Raw genomic sequence first — 19672 nt, 5'->3', positions numbered from 1 at the left:
GCCAAAAAAGACATGGAAGTCAGTTTTATGATTATGAGGCAAACGGTAGCAAAATTATACAGACACTATAACACATATATACGTATACATACACAAGAGTCAAATTCTCCTACTTGACTAGAGCAGTAAACAAGAGTGTCACCTTAATCTTGTGTTCACAAACATATGTTCATAAAATTGAATACACAAACATTTAATAAGATGTTCAAATTATTATTCATAGAGATATAAGAATAAAGCACGCCATAGATTCATTAGCCGATGAGTGGAAACAATATATGTAACGAGAGAGAAGGCTGCCCAGGAGTTTCCCTGTGTCATTGTCTAATAAACGCATGTGTATCGACTCTTTTCTTTCTGTACACTTGTAAGACAAGGACACATAGGGACTCACTGGCAGCCTTCTCTCTATTTGCGCATATTGCATGATTTAGCTTCTAGTGTGCTCTATTCTAATATCTCCATAGTACTATTTTGATTAAAAAAGTAAAAACCACAGCACGTAATTTTACTCTAGTTTTGGCAGAACAAAGAAACTGTAGGGCTTCCTTAAAGCTCTTAAATACTAATCTCTTTAAAAGAACATAAGTATTAATATCATTTTTAGTAGAAATAAAAAAAATTTTCTGCTAACAGGGAATACCATAGAATATGATAAAAAATTAATGTTATGTTCTTGGTTTCGTGCTACAGGTATTCTTCGATGCAATACATTGGCTTTTATTTACTCCATTATCAATTAAAATTATGACTTTCTATGTAAAACAAACAGTGTTCACGAGGGAAGGGGTTTTATGCTGCTCCCAATCCAGTTCAGTCGTGTGGAGGTGGAAGTGGTTTACGGCAAAATAAATGTAACGCAAATGTGCAATAAAAATTTATACAATATATTTACAGTGCTTAAATTAGGAAAATGTGCTCAAGTGAAGGCAAGCGGAGAGAAGCTTTCTCTGCCGCCGCGGCGCGCTTACTAACTTACTATGCTCGCAGAGCAATATTTATAATATTTATATAATTTACATTGATAAATAAAGGTACAAGAGTAAAGGTAAAACGGTCTCTTGGGCATTGCAAATGTACGCGATAATAAAGGCGTATGATCGGAAAATTACTTCAACTTTAATATAAGGATAACGAACGTGACGCAATTTAAATTTAGAAAAGGTTTGTCGGCAAATATTTAGGTACAAAACTGAACATACCGCCCGCTATACTACGGTTCGGGGTACACGGAGTATTAACAATTAGCACTGCACTTATGTAAAACAAACTTAGAGTCTGTATTTTAAAAATGTCAATAATGTAATGGACCGAAAAGCGTCCAGCCGAATATGGTGCGCTGGGCCATGGGTGTCCCAGGTAGAGTGATGCGTAAGCCCTCTTAAAGAACTCGTGGAAGCACATCAGCTCCTAGCAGCAACTCGATTTCCGTCAGATCGGCTCGAAAGTCGTCTGCAAGCTCCAAACCCTGTAGATACTTCCAGTCGCCTGGAAGCTTGAAGTTTCCTGACCTGTAGCTGGATATGAGCGAGAGCACTTGAGCTTCGCACGTGAGCTTCCCCTCGCTAACCATGGAGGTGAGAGTAAGGTAAGTTTTTCCATAAACTCGCGGAGTCTTGATGCCACCGATGCCAATGACCTCCATGCTGGCCTCTTCATATTCCTGGCGAAGCTTACTTAGCAGGCTCTTTGCAACAAAGGATCGCTGAGAGCAGGTGTCGAGCATGGCATGAGCGATGAGTGTGCGTCCGTCCGGGCCTTGAATTCGGACGAGCGCAGTAGGCAACAGCGTAGTGTTTATAGAGTCTAGCGATGCCATCCAATGACAGGATATGCGACTCCCTTTCGTGAGTGTAGCAGGCCATGCAGAAGATGCAAGATGCACTGTAGTGGCAGGATTCTCGTGCAGCAGCGTATGGTGATGCCCGTTGCGAGTTAGACATCGTTTGCTTGATTTGCAGCTTGCGAATTTGTGAGCACCAAGGCAATTATAGCACATGTTCTTGGCCTCAACGAACTGTTTGCGTTCGTGTGGCGATTTTGCTTTGAAATCGGCACAGCGTAGTATGAAATGCTCACCTTGGCAAAAGCGGCATTTCTCCGTTAAGGCGGCATATGCGTGCGAAGTAGAAGACGCTGTCTTGTCCTTCTTTCGTGTTGCCTTCTCTGTAGAAGACGCGACGATCTCGAGCATCGAGATGCGTTGTTCAATGAAACGCACAAGCGTTTCAAGTGCAGGAGGCTCGTGGGTACTGCTGAGCGATGACTCCCATTCTCGGAAAGTTCGAGCGTCAAGTTTCCGAGCTGTAACAGCGACCACCAAGTCATCCCACTGGTCCGTCAGACGCTAGCTGTTTAAGTGCAGCCAAGGCATTTACAGTGCTACTGAGCAAAGCCTTGAGTTCGAGCGGCGATTCGCTGCTTACAGCCGGCGCGGCTAGCAAATCGCGAGTTAGCGCGGCAACCAAGCGCCGCTTGTTTGCATAATGATCCTCCAACCTTTTCCATGCAGCCTTGAAGTTGGCGTCGATTACCTGGATTGTCCTCAATAATTCAGCCGCCTTGCCTTGCACATGCGTCTTGAGGTGCTGAAGCTTCTCGACGTTGGAAAGTCGAGAATCGTTGACTATGATCGCAAAGAACAGATCCTTAAACTCGAGCCAGTCGTTGAAATGTCTGGAAAATGTGGGCACAGCAATGAACGGCAGGTTGCGAGAGTTAGCTGGTGGAACAGGAGCTGGGTCTGATGCGGGCGATGCAGGAAGTTTTCCAAGCTGTTCAGCCAAATTAGCTGCCGAATCGAGGTAAGCTTCTTCGGCGATTTCGTAGCTGTTTTTATTGAAATAGCCGATGTCCTTAGTATCGTCTGGAGCAATGTTGAGAATCCTAAAATGAGTGTCCTTGAAGTCATCCCAGTTTATTCGTTGTTGCTGTATTCGGCTCTCGATTATTGCACGAGTGAACTTATCCTTGCCGCGCTTCTTGAGGTTTTCGTAAGCATTGCTGATGATTTTGTACAACTCCTGTTGACGCTTAAATAAAATTTTGAGTTCCTTGACGTCATCCATGAAGCAGTCGATGTCGCGATGAAGCCCTTGATAATAGGGCTGAGTGTTGGCAGCTTACGACTGCCTGCCTTGGCAAATTCAAGCACGGAGAGCATGCACACACTCTGATTCCTTAAATGGCTCACTACTGCAGCTTCGCGAGAGCGCGTTTACCTACACGGCATCAAATGGTCAAGGCAAAATTCAAGGCTTTACTGAGCACTAGCACATATCCACTCCTGCACTGACCGTCGGTCCCTGGAACCACGCTCTGCTACCAAAAAATGTTCACGAGGGAAGGGGTTTTATGCTGCTCCCAATCCAGTTCAGTCGTGTGGAGGTGGAAGTGGTTTACGGCAAAATAAATGTAACGCAAATGTGCAATAAAAATTTATACAATATATTTACAGTGCTTAAATTAGGAAAATGTGCTCAAGTGAAGGCAAGTGGAGAGAAGCTTTCTCTGCCGCCGCGGCGCGCTAACTAACTTACTATGCTCGCAGAGCAATATTTATAGAGACAAAAGTTAAAGTAGAAACTTCTTGTATATTGATAAATAAAGGTACAAGAGTAAAGGTAAAACGGTCTCTTGGGCATTGCAAATGTACGCGATGATAAAGGCGTATGATCGGAAAATTACTTTAACTTTAATATAAGGATAACGAACGTGACGCAATTTAAATTTAGAAAAGGTTTGTCGGCAAATATTCAGGTACAAAACTGAACAAACAGTGAATCTAGATCTTGTCTAAAAATTACAATTGTTTTTGTAACTTATTAGGAATCCAATGTTTTTGTGTTCAAATTCAAAATGTATAACTCCAATAATTTTATGCAGTTATCTTTTACGAATCATTTTTAAGAAACAAATACGTTATAATACGTGCATTTTTAAATCCATATAATTATGGTCTGATATAACATGCCGTTTACGCCACGTTCGATTTTAAAATATATGAATGAAGCAGTCGGCAACCCATAAGACATAGCGATACAGATTCTAAGTTAATTCTACGAAGTTCTGACATTTTTATACGTGACTCATAACAAGCCGTTTAAATAATGAAATGTAATTGTTAATTACAGATTAGTGCCCTACCCAATGAAAAGTGTCCAATAAAAAAGAAAAAAAAATATTTCTGTCAGTTTCTAGTCGGCTTTAGCACTCGGAAAACCACATAAAATACAAAAACGTTCAGAAGTTAATTTTTGTCATATCTATATTTTTAAAAGCACAAAATTAAACATAAGTTAATGTACGACATTAGGTCGCACCATCCAGATGGCAACACCAAAACGGTTGGATTCAATTATTTGACATAGTATTAAAAAAAAAGAAAAGTTTTTATTACAATTCTTTTAAAAATACTTGAACCCCCCCAGTGTTGGTGTTGCCATCCGGAAGGTTGGACTTAATGTTGTACATTAACTTATGCTCAATCTTGTGCTTTTGAAAAAAAGATACGAGAAACATTAACTTCTGAAAGTTGTTGTGTTTTATGTGGTTTTCCGAATGCAAAAGCCGACTCGAAATCGACGAAAATATTTTTTATCAGTTTTTATTAGACACTGTAAATTTGGTAATTGAGCCCTAAGAGTGGCTCTGACGACAGTCCAAATAATGCTGTGGGATACACAAAAAGGTTAAATAAAAGCTAAAAAAAGTAAAAAAGCACAAAATAAATAATATCTTTAGCGTAAACTTCCCAAGTAAATGCACAAAATACTACTATATGAAAACTAAAAATTAGCATGAAGAGTATGATCATACAGATTTAATTCGAGATAATTATTTTCATGATAGTCGACAGCATAAATATTTTATAATCAAATAAAATTTTGTAATTATACCACAAAAATTTTTGCAACAATAGTTGCAACAAATGCTGCAACGTGAAATTACTGCAATCTTCATTGCAATAAGTGTTGCAATACAAATTGCTACATAAGTTGCAACATTAGTTGTAACATCTTTTGCAACAAAAGTTGTAATTCATGTTGTAATATTTTTTGCAATCTTTCGTTACATCTATTTCTCATTAACCTTTTCCAGTGATGGACCAAGCCCTTAAGATCAAAATGGAAGAATAGCTGATGGGTTCGCGCTTGGACGAACAAGAAAAGCCCGCAGAGGTGACGGCATCCTCCAGCCACGTCCCCAATGAGCCACTGACCATAGATTGGCTAATGGAAGCAGACGACCTTGCGGCCTGCTTCGCCCGTCTAGGACCATCCTGGTCGGATTACTCGTTGTCCGACTCAGAGAAGGCCGACCGATCGCCCACGCTCGCAGGAACTGAAGAGGTGAAATCCCTCGCATACGTGGACAAACTTGTGCATCTCATGGGCCGACCCTCCCGTTATAGACCAGTCGGGCGAGTGGTATGATGTCACTGGGAAGACATGTAGTACCAAGGACGCTGCCACCACGGCAAAATCCGATGATGCAGCAAGCAAACGTCAAGTCACTGAGCCCATGGAACTCGTTCCTGAAAAAGAGGACGCAGAGGCAATTCTGGCCAAAAATAATACGCCAGTCACCAAGTTCGGAGAGGCCGTCCTGGCAGAGAGTGCAGTCTTAGCCTCCGAGGTCGCCCAGACTACCTCAGCCAAGAACGAGGCGCTGGCCACCAAGGCCATGGAAGCCACCCCAGCAGTAGTCAGCGTCCTGGCCACTGAGACAACGGCCGCCTTGGTCGAGAAAATTGCGTCAGCAACTCAGGTCCTAGAGGCCAGCCCGGTGAAGGCGGGTACGCTCACCATCGAGCCCATGGAGGTTGTCACTGACAAAGAGGTTAAACCCACCCCCGAGGTCACGGAGGCCATCCCGGCTGAGAACGCTGCCGCATAGAAAAGCTAGGCGACGTCACAGAGGCTACCACTACCGAGGAAAATGCACCTGGCTCAGAGGAAACCTCGGCAACTCAGGATCTACACAACCCGGTCCCTACGCCTCATGATTTGGCGCGAATAAAAAGCCTGGCTGAGATAGAACATCTCAAGGAGAGTACCACTTGCTCTCTCGAAGAAACCAGGGCAAAGGTCACAAAGTATCTGGGTGCGGTGCATCGACACCTCCTAGAGCATGGAGTGCATAAAGATTTAAACGCTTATGAGGTCTCAGCTCGGCACATCAGGGCGGCCTTTGAGGGCTTCGAGGACGCACTAGCCTGATCCGAGAAGCGCCAGCACCTACTGAACGTAGAGTTGCAGGCGAACTGTCACCTACGCGCGGAGAACCCCGAAGCCACTGTCTTCTCCCCATCACGGTACCCGAGCACCGTCGCCAGCGACCCAATGACCTTGTGGCCAGAATACACTATCACCGGTCGAATTGGTTTCTGCCACAGTTACGGGTTTTTCCTTGTTAAACAGACTGACCGCTGCCCACGAAGGAGGGACCACCACATGTGGGAGCGTCGCCCAAATGGTACTTGGCATTGGCAAACTCCGGAGTGAAACTCAGCGAGCAAGAGGTCCTTCTGACCACCGGCGCCTCATGCCAAATATTTTTTTTTTTCTTCTCTTCTTTCATCCCAATCATTTTTTTTCTTTTTTTTTCTTTCTCTTTTGATCACTCCTGCCACAACTGTGTCTGTCTTTTTTTTTATATATGTATAATCATCATATATCACAGATCACGAGCTTTTATTTCTCTACCTACTTGTTAAAATCCTCTCCCTTCGTGGGTTCTCACTACAGGACAGGATGCAGTTAAAAGAAGCTTCGTGACGAGTACGAACCGTCTTGGGTGGGGGATGGGGGAGAGTAGAGGTCAGAACGGCCTAAACAAAAGTTGAGAAAATTTTTTTTAATTTTTTTATTTTATCACTTATTAAGATGTAATCGTATTGCTCTTCCCACTCTCATCCTGTTCTTCCTCTTTCAACCGTTAAGTGAGCGACCCCATAAAAAAGATACTCAGAAGTACGAATCATCTCGGGTGGGGGTGTAACGGGCGACAAACACCGTAACGCCGCTTGTGCTCACCTAGACTGCGCGAAGAAAAAAGGCCGGAGAGAGGAGGGGGGTGTCATAATGTGTGCGAGAGAGAGAGAGAGAGAGAGAAAGGAGAGACAAGCGTTTTGCAATGCGTATTAGCACGGGACGCTCTTGGCCATTAGGTCAGAAGAGATAAGGTATAGGTAGGGTAAACACGTGCATCTCTTGCTCGAAAAGCACACCACGTCGCCAAGGGACAGCCTCACCATCGCCTTGTCAGCGCCTGTCACCTCACGTCCACGTACGAGCGGCTTATCTGCAAGACATAAGGCTGAGGGGTGCTGCTGAGGGATCATCTACTTGGCGAACGAGCGTAAATAAGAGGCTACGAAAAGCCAGGTAAGCGCATTGTGTGAGTGAAAGCCGTGGTAGCCGCGTTATCTCTCTCCGCGCCCGATCAAATTATTGCATGCCGTTGGCTCTGAGAGAAAAGCCTTTCCTTCGCTGGGCGTACCTTGTAGTTAGCACGATCGAACAATAAACACCCACACATACACACCCAGATGCTTATGTACAAGTGCAATTAACATAGTCTTTTAAATAAATAATTTTATGTACAAATAATTTCTTTTATAAAAAAAGCTTGTAAAAACCATATGGTTTTACCTAAAAACCACATGGTGATTTGAGACAAAAAAACCAAATGAAAACGGAGTGGTAAAACCACATGTTTTTATGTGGTTTTTTTACATGGTTTTATTATGTGGTTTTTCGATATGATTTTTTTCGAAAGAGTAGCTTTAAGGATTTCCAACTTTCATAAGTGTTTTTTCAGGATACGATAATATACATGCAAGCAATTTTTTTTTTAGAAATAGTTTATTCACAACACATCAAGTCCCCCTGTTTTATATTGTAGTTTTTCTTTATTATTACATTTAAATAAACATTTATGATGATTATTAAACACTTTTGCCTTTCTTGGATATAAAGCATCTTCAAGAGAAACTTTAAAAGAGAAAATATTGTTTGTCAAGAAAATAATGTTCCTGAATATTATCTTCTTGGTTAACTTTCAAAAATAAGATTGGGAAAAATTATATCTATTAATAATTGTATGATTCAGATATGAATTAGAATAACAATAACACTTGTTAGTATGTCATACGCGAGCTGGCGTTAAACTACTGTTCTAATTTATAACTTACGTAATCAATAGTAGTGTGTTTTATTCATCTTTTTATGTCACATCCTTGTAAAAGTCTCTGCTATACGTTGTCTACTTAAATTTTCCTTGATATTAAATTTATTTATCAAATAAGGAATTGCATATAACTTAGTAATTGGTATATTTTTGAATTAAGTAAGTGAAACTAATCAACAATTAAGTTATGTCTTATCTGGTGATTTAATAAACTCAGAAGAGCCAGAAATAGTTGTTTTTATAAGTAGTGTAAATTAAAAAGTTTAAGATTCGCACTTACAATGTTTATACAATTTATAATTTTTTTAACTAAACTAACTTCTATAAAAGTTGGTAATCCGCTGCTTGCGCGCACGCAGTCACAAGATCTTACAAGGTTGACCACAACGATGATCCTTATCCTACACAAGAGTAAGGTAAGTGTCCCAGTAGTTAGCCACCTTAAGGCGGTTGTATCTCAGTACTGGGCTACCTCTACGTTCAATATATGCAAAAGCTGGTGACCAACTATTGGGACACATGCATTGACTAACAGTTGACCACCAGATTGATCTGTGAATTTTATACAGTGGCCAAGTATTGGGACCAGTTTTTTGGTAGCCAACTACTGGGACATTTACCTTACTTGTGGTGATGACAATAATAAGGTTACTGCTTTGAACGTTGGCACTCGTTTTGTTTTTTTGTTTTTTTTTGTTAAATTTCTTTTCCTTCTGTTTTTCTTCTTTTATAATGCCTTTTCTTTTATTTTTTTTCCTCTTTGATTCCTGGCAATAAATTGTGCCCCTCTTTCTTTTTTTGTTACCCAGTGGTTTTCTTTTCTACCTTCCATTTCCCCGATTCCCCGGATATCGTTCCCGAAGCCTACCTAAAAGGCACCTAGGATGTAGAGTTGGATATCTTGGTATCCAACGTCTAGTTGGGGGGTGTAATGGTGCTCCACCGTTAGGCCACATAGGTAGGCTATGTCAGATAGGGAAAGGGGGGAAAAGAGTAAAAGAGACAAGGTAGAAAAGGGGTAAATGAAAAGAGAGGAAAGCAAAAAAAAAGCTGGGAGAGAGCAGACTAGCTTGGGCTCTTAAATGTGCGTGAAGCAGTTCGTTTTGGTTTTTGTGCGAGAAGCGTCTATCTAAGTTCCGCTATTGCAATTGTTTTGAAGTGATTTTTTTCTGTGGCGTGACGACCAGTGTGACTAAAGTGTTAAGCCTGTTGCCGCTATCCAAGCAAGTAGCCACGTCTTCCGAGAGAGACGGAAGACTCTCTCTGCTAGGAGGTCAAGCTAGATCAAGGTCAAATTCCCGGCAGACTACCACTGCCAGTAGAGACACCTACTGGCCCCAGAGTATACGCCACCATCCCTCTAAGACCAAGAGAGTCGTCATTGCCTGTGACTATAAGTACCTTCCAGCAAGCAGCTTATGGTAAAGGGCAGCGGCCCTCAAATAGCCCGCGTTGTCTGTCCGGTTCACGAGTTTGCGCCGTTAGCACGTCGAATAACCACGCTCGACGTGCGATATCACACACACATACGCACACCTACACCCACAAGTGTCTTTTATATTTTGTATTTTCTTTTATGTACTTTTGAATATATTCCATTTTACAGAAAATATTACCCGTGAGTGTTTAGTTATTTGTTAAGTGTCCGATTCCTTCCTTGTATTGTGAGAAAGTTGCGAGATGTGATGACGACAACTGAAGTCGTTGTGATACTTGGCCCCTGTGGCGTCTCGGTGAACGAAACCCACGTACATCAATTAAAGAAAGTGTCACTGAGGGTGTCTAACGTATTAACACAGGCCCGGTCGAGGTCGAGGTTTCTGCTTCGTCACTCCGCATCGGTGGCACCCCGTAACACTGCTCTTACAATTTCAAAGAACCCTCCTTAGCTTCCGTTTGAAACAAAAAAAATTCCATCAGTTCTCACGTCTTTGTCATAACATCTTTGTCAAATGTAGCAAATTATTTTCAATTTTTAAATCAAAAAAGTAATAATCAATAAGCATTGGAACAAAAATGTCCAATGCATTTGGAGCAGCATTAAAATATACATGGCTTGACTTTTATCTAACTTCCAAAGACTTTCGTATATTCCTAAACCCTTAATGGTTGTTGTTAAAATAGAATACCTAATCATAATTTATGACTTAATGATTCAAATATCAAACAATACACAGTAATATTCTCATTTTAGTGATCACCTTATAAACGCGATACATTTATGTTAACTCTAGAAATTTACATAAATGTTCAAATTTTTTTTCTATTTTTATAAAAAATAACATATTTTACTTAAAAGTAAGATTTGTAATAGATACTCTTGCTGTCAAGAATTCTTTAAAAATGGTCATGTGAAAAGAAAAAGAAAACGCTTTGTTTCCTATTGTGTTGCAAGCAATTTTAGTAGCGTAAAAGTTATCTGTGATTTTTTACTTGAAACAAATAAAAATTATTAATTCTCAAATCTAAAAGATTTTTTGCCTTACTAAATTTTTAACGGTTGGTTTGTTTTCTGAACTGTTTGGTCTTAATACATTATTAGGATTCTGACATCTTAACAGCAATATGTAAAGTTAACCGTAGGAAAATAAAGGATTTTTATAATAAAATGCTAATTCATCAAAACTTTGGCAGTGTGACTGAATTATTGTTGTAGTAAAAACTTGATCCAAACAAAATCGTTTTCTGTATTATGTGAGTGGTAAAGGTAAATTTTCACCCGTATTCCATGTGATTGATAGAATAGAAACATTATTGCCTGATTTTCTCACGTATTTATTTTAGCTTAAATGTTATATTACATAATTTCGTTATGCAAGGTCGAGTTCCATCGCACAAATCATCAAATATACCAAATTTTCTCATTAACATTACAAGTATGACTACTTTTGAATCTAAAACATGGTGTGGTAAGCCTTCATGCTTATTATTAAGAGTTGTGATTGTAAAACATTTATCTATATTATTATCTGTGTGATTACTACCATTGCATTTCTTATAATCTGTACTATTATACGTATATTTAATTTCTTTAATTAAACTTAGAATTTTATGGTTTTAAATGTAAGATAATTAATTGTAGGTTGCTAAAGTTACCTTGTTAAGGTCATCATTAGTAACATCTTGATCTTTATAAATTTTCTTACACATACTATTAGTTTTATATTTTTCAAGAATATTAAATCATGTTATTATTTTTTTTTAAATCCTAATTAATAACGAAGCAAATTTTCTCTTTCTGCAACACATATCCTTTTTTGATTTTAAAATTTTAAAGTTTTTTTATTGGAATGCGTATTTTATACTATCGTTAATTATTGAGGTCTTACACCTATGCTCGACCGGTAGATGTGATTGCAAACATCAGCCTCCTAAAATAAATACCTCACCACCATTTGGCCAGCCACTATTTCTTAAGTTTTTTAATATTTTGTCGACTATTTTCAAATATTTTACAGTTCATTAAAGCTTTATTTGAAATAACTACATCTAATTCAAGTGATATTTTTTAATCAGATTTATATTCTAAAAACTAACTTTCAATGTTAGTCATAACTTATGGTAATCAAAATGTTGTATGACTTGTCATTTCTTTAAGTACTAAAATAGAGGATACTCTAGTAAAAGCCATGTAAGTAACTTTTTTCTTATTAACAAAAAATAATCAATAGTTGTGATCTACAAAAACATTTTTTGAGAAAATTCTAGACCAACAATAAAACATAATTGTGTTGCACTTTTAATAATACAATTGAAGATTATTTTTTAATACAATTAACCCTAACAAAAATATCTTTGATATAAATTTCTAAATTCGTAACTCATTTTTTTTTATTACCTTTGGGAATTATTGATTAAGTTGGTTCCAGTAGCCCATTACATTTGCATGATTTTTCTTTAAATTTGAAATTGAACTTAGCTGTAGTGAAGTAGTATTTTCTTTATTTTTTTTTTAAATTGTCGATAAAAAACTGTTTGAATTTTTCTAACAATTTGCCGCAAATATCTTCAGACATTCAAAACCACTCAAAAAACTTTTTTACTAGGTATGGCAGCATAATAATACATGCTGTAAGTAAGTATTGGTAATTATATTATCAAATTTCCCTTAACTTGAAGCAATAGCAGCATCTTTAAAATTACTATAAAGTATTTCGTCTTAAAGTATGTTTTAAAGATCCCAAAAGACTACGCTTTATTAATTAAATATAAAATTAGTTTGAAAAAATTCTTGTAGTCCTTACGGGACACTACGTAAAGCTAATTTATAGTTCAATTATTTTGCAATCTTTACCGTTTCATCCAAGTTTTTGTTACTACATGAGGACAAGAGTGTTCTGGATTATTAAGATAGCTAATTTTTCTTGCAAAACTATCTTTTTCGTGTAATTTAAACGAAGCCATCAAAGTCATCCCTGAGATTTCTATAGCTTTGAACATGTTATTTCCATCGAATACTATTTTGTGTTAATTTTTAAAATGTAATAGTAAGGATAATGATGATCTACATACTTTTTTAATTCTTTAAATAATTCTGTATCATTTTCATTATCGTTTCTATTTGTTTTTGTTATTTTGCGAAAGGCTTTATCTTTTCCCTTATAAATAAAATCATAAATATATTCTATACTTTAAATAAATGCGCGATATTCAAAATTTTTATGACGGTTATATGTGTACAACAAAATTTTATTTAAGGGTTCTACTTTATAACTATCAACTAGAATTTTTTCGTTACTATTTTTTGTACTATATATTTGAGTATCACATTTATTATACTACAGTGAAGGGAAATATGCAATGAAAAGTCTTGTTTGCTCCTTCGTTGTTATTTACCCTACCATGGGGCCTCTCTCTCTCTCTCTCTTTCTTTTTATATTTATCTGCTAGTAGTACCTGCACGCTCTGCGCGCCAACCCCTCAGTAACAGATTGAGTGGACAAAATAACAACATTACTCGTGTAATTATCAATGGCGGCTGAGAATAAGTTCACAACAGCAGAATATGCGACTCAGAAAGGAGTTGATAAAACAGATAATAACATAAATATGAATTTTCCAATAGAATTTTTGAATAAAATCAGGAAAGGTCTTTCACCACATGAATTTAAATAAAAAATAAATGCTATAGTAATGTTAATGAGAAATTTAAAAATTTCCGATGGTCTTTGTAGTGGCACAAGATTAAGAATAACAAAATTATTTGAGTATAATATAGAAGCAGAAATAATAACGGGAATAAAGAAAGAAGCAATGTTTGTATTCCTAGAATAACATTGAATACTGGCACCTCATCATCATTACCTTTTGTCTTTTATAGAAAACAGTTTCCCTTTGTATTAGCATTTTCTATGACTATCAACAAATTACAAGGACAGAATTTTCATTCCTCAGGATTGTATATTAAAGAACCGTTATTCTCTCACGGACAATTATACGTTGCTGTATCAAGATGTTAGAATTTAAAAAGAATTTTTATTTAAATTTAATCTGTGAAAAATGTGGAAAGGGTTATATAAGATATATATATATATATATATATATAAGAACAAATGGGTAAAAACGACACATAAAATGTCACAATTTTAAATTAACACTATGAGTTATTGTTTGAAGAGCTTAATTGTTTTTGTCTATTTAACTATACCTGCTTCTAAATTCTGTCTTTTTGTAAATAAAGTCCTTAGTTAATCTAGAATTTTATTATTAGGTTAAGTACACATGGACCAGAAAAAGATTCCAAATGTTAAATTTCAATCAAATTAAACAAATAATAGTCCTTCAGAGACATATAGTGAGTAAGGAGGAGAGAATAGACAGAGGGAGACCTATGATCAGTGACTCGGGAAATCCTAAAAACGTGGTATGACTTCGGTACTAAATAACATACATTTCTTAACATTTTTGATGACGAAATATTCCATAAATAAGTATTTTTTGGGGGGAGGCGGAGGAGGAGCTAAGGGGAAGCGGGGGACCTGAGACTCACGTTTGTCGATACAACTATATAATGTGTATATATATATATATATATATATATACACTAGTGGGGCTCACGCCCCCCTGCGCGCACTGTGCGCCAACCACCCAACTCTTAAATATTTTATGAGAAACACATTTTTACAATTTTTGTGTATTTATTCTTATTTATTCTTAACATTTTATTTTTCAAATTTAAAAAACTTATTTCAAATAAATTACATAGGGCTACATCGTTTACAGACGTTAAAAAACATAATGGAATAACGTATAAAAATTTCAGGGATACTGCAATTGCAATGGGTTTAATAGAACATGATTCTGAAATCGACAATATTTTTGAAGAAGCCATTACAGTTTATGTTTCCATACCAGTCAAGACAATTTTTTGCTTGGTTTTTATTTCAGAAGACATTCAAGGAGATAAAATATGGAATTAATATAAAAAATATTTTACGGAAGACTTCGATGATGATAATAATAATTGTGCTCTTCTACATATTAATTAAATTTTGGTATCGGAAGGTAAATCACGTAAGTCTGTTAGTTTACCGACACCAACCAATAGCGACTATATAAATAATTGAAATATTGAGGAAATATCTTTCAGTAAAAAAATGTTCGATATAATGTACACAAATTTAAATGAAGATCAAAAAAAAATTTTTAAAACTATTTGTGAACAAGATAAAAAAGTATATTTTATAGATGGTCCTGGTGGATCCAGAAAAACCTACTTATATAAGACACTCATTTATTTTTTTATTTCTAGAGGTAAAAATATTTTGTCAATGGCTTAGACAGAAATTGCATCTGTATTACTACCAAAAGGTATGACCAGTCATAGAACTTTTCGTTCGCCTCTAGACTTAGATAATATTAAAAGTGTGATTTCAGAATTTAAAACTGAAAAAAAAGTTAAGGGTAGTTGATTTAATAATATGGGACGAGGTTTCCATGATTCTGAAAAAAGCTCTAGAAATCGTTAATAGAACGTTTAGAGACTTGTGTAATACAAAACTTTGCTTTGGTGATAAATTAATAGTATTAGGAGGAGATTTTCGGCAAATTTTTCCAGTTATAAAAAACGGTGATAGAACTATAATAATAGAAGAAACTATTAAATTATCATTTTTATGAAACTTCTTCAAAATTTTAAGGTTACAAAATAATATCCGTTCTAGTAATAACGAATTTTCAAAAGTACTGTTAAGAATTGGAGAAGGGGACATAGAAACATTTAACATTCCTAAATTCTGGATAATAGATGATGTCTGTACCGAAATATTTGGTATTTGCAGCAACTGTTTTGACAATAACGTGATACTAACTTTACACATTAAATATACTTTTTCTTAAACAATTAGATTTTAAGTAAATTACATGGGGAAACTGAAACTTATTACAGCATCGATACTGCAACATATAAAGGTGTTGATAAATCAGATGATAATATTTATATAAATTTTTCCGTAGTAATGTTAAACAACATTCGTGAAGGCCTGCCACCTCATGAACTTAAATTAAAAATAGGTACAATAGTAATGTTATTTCGAAATTTGAGTATATCAGACGGATTATGTAACGGTAAACGATTGCAAATTACTTAATTACTGAAGTATAACGTAGAAGGCGAAATAGTAATGGGAGAAAAAATTGGTAATAAAGTTTTCATTCCAAGAATTACATTGAATACTGGAAATACTTTATCATCACCTTTTATTTTATTTAGAAAACAATTCCCATCATTTGTAGCATTTGCTATGACTATAAATAAGTCTAAAGGTTAAAGTTTTGATAATGTGGGATTATACTTAAAAAAACTTTTATTTTCTCATGGTTAATCATACGTGGCTTTATGAAGATGCAAAAATAAAAATGGAACTTTTGTTCAAGTCGATAGGGAAAACAGTTTAGAGATTGAAAATATAGTTTGGAAAGAAATCTTTGAATATGATAAGAAATCCTACATTCGTAACATGATTTAATTATTATTTTTTTATGTATAGGTAAAATTTATTAATAAATAATACATATCATGAATGTATATCGTGTTTATCTATTGTACCAATTTCAGCATTAATTTACAACAGAATAGAAATGGACGCAAGTCTTCGTGGTTTAATCAGGCTTTATAGGTCATTGGGAGGGCCATAGGGGTAGGTGGCGGGATGTGGGATGTTTTGAGAAAAACTACTACACAATATTTCCATTTGATTTTGTAGAAATGTGGTTATAGACTTTAGCACATTGACAGGGCTGGCAAAATGCAACGTTACAAAATGCTAACAAAAAAAGTCAGCGTACCAAAAACTTTATGCTTACAAGAAAACCAAGGGTTCCAACTAATTAAAGTGTAATTAATTGTATTTGAGTTTAGCTGATTATAGTATTGTGCACTAATCTGTAACTATTTGATTAAATATTAAAACATACATTGTTATTATCCCATAAAGCCATACGTGGTTGAACCCCCTGGCATGAATGAAGACTTATACTATACTTCTATACTATACAAATAATATTTTTTGGGGAGTCAGTAAGGGGGTGGTGGGGGACTGTGGGGGGTTTTGAGAAAAATTACGATATGTCAAAATAAGCAAGAAAATAACGGATTTTTACCTTATTTTATTTAGGATTGGTGGGGGGGTATCTGTGGGAGCGGTATCTGTGGGAGCGGTATCTGTGGGAGCAGAAGCGGTGGGAGGTTTGTGTGGAATGACCCACTAAGTTAACTATATAATATAGGAAGATTTATATGTATCTTTCTATATTTTATATTCGTAAGAGTTAGAGCAAGGTTTTGCTCCCCCCTATTCCCCCCTCCACCTCCCCCCACTTCCTCTTAAATAAGATAGTTATTCTTTCATTTTCTTGCATTTTTTAAGTAATCCTACTTTTTTGGTAGCTCCCCCCCTTTCCCCCTGCTTCCTCCAGCTCCCCTCCCGACTTTCCCAAGCTCTCTTCCAGCCTCACCATTTATAATGTAAATATATTCGTAAAGCCTTAAATATTTACTGTTTTAAGTGCTCTAATTTTCACATATAATTTTATTTGACCATAACAAAAAATTGTTGTTACAATTATCTGACTTACGATGTTTATTTTGATCACATACTCGAAAATGTCTTTTTAGGTACTTTGCTCTTACATAACCTTTTCCAAAATCTTGATAAATATTTTTTTGAACGTTTTTTTCATGACTTTTCAAATATCTCTGTAAGTAATAATTTCTCTTGAAACTTTTTTCGTATTTAATGTTTTGGCATTTCTTTGTGTGACGCAAATAGTTTTTCTTGTTTAATATTATAATGCTACACAGATCACATACATAAAATTTATTATTTGAATTTTTTTGTGCAATGATAGACACTCTTGATTTGAAAATTTTAAGTAACATTGGTTACACTGATAAAATTTTGCATCTATGATGGTGTATCTTTTTTTGGTACTCTCAAATTTTATTCCAAACACAATTTTTCATTTAAAATTTGTTTTCTGATTCAATTGGGATAAAAAATTTTTTTGGGTTTCTACGTCTAGATAATGCAACATATAATTACGTATAAGAAAATAATGGTTCTCGAAGGCTTACTCCTAAGGCATTTAAACTTTGACCTTGAGATTTATTAATAGTTATAAAAAAACTTAAAAAAAGCTTTCAAATTTTATTATTTCTTGAAAAATTCGACGTTGATTATGAGTGAGTTGTAAAAACATTTCATGAAATGTATGTTTACAAAATATTCTTTCATTATTTTCAGTTTCAATTTTTTTTTTTTATCGTTTCTGTTGGTTCTGGTAAACTAAAATTTTCACGAGACATATTTTTAGAATTAAAAATTTCGTTTGAATGTAAAAGAGCTCTATTTTTATCATCTTTACAATCTTTAATGAAAAATTTTTTTTAGTTGTTCCAAATAATATGACCAAAAAAATTTTCAGACATAATAAACCATGCGAAAAAGTTTCGTAGTTGAAAAGGCAGCATAATGTTACATGCTTCTTCAAAAATTATATCGTTTCGAAAATCGTGTTCTACTTATCTCATAGAAATAGCTGTAATTAGTCAGGGAAAATAAAAAGTGATTGTTAAAAATTTATGTAATTAATTATGATCAATATATATTTGTTACATGTATAAATTTCAAGTAACAATTAATATAATTTGGGTTTTTTTTTATACTTTGTAAATATAATTTGCAACTACGGGTGTTGGTGCGTAGAGCGCGCAGGGGGCATATATAAATATAAGAGCTTAGAAGTATCTATTAACACATACAGGATAGACAGCTCATTTAAAAAAGGGGGCCACTAGAAGAAATAATAAAGCTCACGAAAAAAAAGTCAAGGGCACATCTCTTGGTTTATATAAACTTTACTACTTTTATTTAAAATTAGCAGCTTGTTCCCCATATTTCCTTAAAAGCAGACCAGTAATTATTCCCCAGCGTAAAAAATTTTTTCCGAATATTTTCGAAAAATGCGATAGTCTTCCGAATTCTGTAAAATATACTTCAACATATTATTTTCATACTAACAATTAATTTTATTATTCTTGAAGGCTTTCAAAAATATTAATAAAAACCTGGTTTTGAAAAAATTACACTTATCACACAATAAAAGAGGTGGTTTTGTTGCGGAGCGCACAGGGGGGCGGACCCCTACTAGTATATGTATATTCCTATATTTCTATATTCCTTTATTCTACAGTTGTAAGGGAGGGGCTTTCCACACTACTCCCCGCACATTCCGTGGCTCCTTTCCAGAACTTACCCACAACCCTTCTGCAAAATAAGGAAAAATTCAATTTATTTTATCTTAATTTTAACCCTTTAAAAATTTTCCTTAATTTTCTCTATGCCCCCACGCCCACTGCTGCTCCTGTGCACGATTATAAGAGCCCCCCTGCTGTTTCTTTACAGCCCCTCCGCAGCCCTGACACTATGTTATGTAAGCTGTAGCTAGGAATCGCAAGCCATAGCTCTTATATTTTGCGGTAAACGATCTCTTATCTATATTTATCTATTTTAGATAAAAAGTTATCTATTTTTTCACACTACCCAGAAGGAAAAAGATCAATCTTTTACTTATTAACAATACATTGAGTTTTTAACAAATACGTATAATTGTTTGACATGATATGATCACACATATTCACTTAATCTCAAGTAGTAAAAAAAAAATAAAAACCGTGGTAGTCATCGCCAGTACACTTATAAAACCACGATACAACTATACTGTTTTTATCCTCCTGCGCGCTTAGTGCGATAATTTTTTGTTACCAGATCATAGTTAGGTTACATTAAGTTACATTTGAATAGGTTGATGAATCTCTGAATAAATAAAAGGCAACTCAAGCACTTCTAACTAAGCAATTTTCTGCTGATGAGGTGTTGGCACGTGAAGCTCGCAGGGGGGCGTGAGTCCTACTAGTATATATATACATGTATATTCACTCTTGCGTTGTAACTTTTACATAAATAGTACCTGTAAGTAT

Source organism: Copidosoma floridanum, unplaced genomic scaffold (genome assembly GCF_036245765.1).
Source record: "Copidosoma floridanum isolate Cflo_tuat_1 unplaced genomic scaffold, Cflo_Japanese_pri ptg000002l, whole genome shotgun sequence".
NCBI lineage: Eukaryota > Metazoa > Arthropoda > Insecta > Hymenoptera > Encyrtidae > Copidosoma > Copidosoma floridanum.
The sequence above is the reverse complement of the archived record's forward strand: the minus strand, read 5'-3'. Positions refer to the sequence as shown.